Here is a 493-nt window from a genome sequence, read left to right as displayed (position 1 = left end):
TGTTTTGTTGTCATGTCGTCTTTACAGTCTAATAATAGGATGTACCTGAATGGGATTTTGTTTTTCACATAGATGGTTACATTGAAAGGATGCTTACACATGGACTTGTCCATGTGCATGAAATGCCTCTGCATACTTCTTGCTAGACTCACAGGAGAAGACTCTTCAAGGATTGTTTAAACATGCCCTCTGTATATTTATATACATATATATATACATACATACACACACACATATATATATATATATATAAATAGGTATATCTGTATCTAGATAATTTTCAGCTATAATCCAAAGCAATCTTTTTTTCCCAGCATGTTTTGATCTTGGGCACAAGGACAGCTACTGAAGTGGTAAGCTACAGAATATCTCCCTGTGCCCCAGGAAAGCATGGAACACCGGTGTCTCACAGCCTGTCTCAGCTTGAGGACCTTGCTCAGCTGAACACATTGCTTCTGCTATCACTGTCTGTGCTGAAAGGCTTTTAAACTCT

Source organism: Zonotrichia leucophrys, chromosome 1A (genome assembly GCF_028769735.1).
Source record: "Zonotrichia leucophrys gambelii isolate GWCS_2022_RI chromosome 1A, RI_Zleu_2.0, whole genome shotgun sequence".
Lineage (NCBI taxonomy): Eukaryota > Metazoa > Chordata > Aves > Passeriformes > Passerellidae > Zonotrichia > Zonotrichia leucophrys.
The sequence above is the reverse complement of the archived record's forward strand: the minus strand, read 5'-3'. Positions refer to the sequence as shown.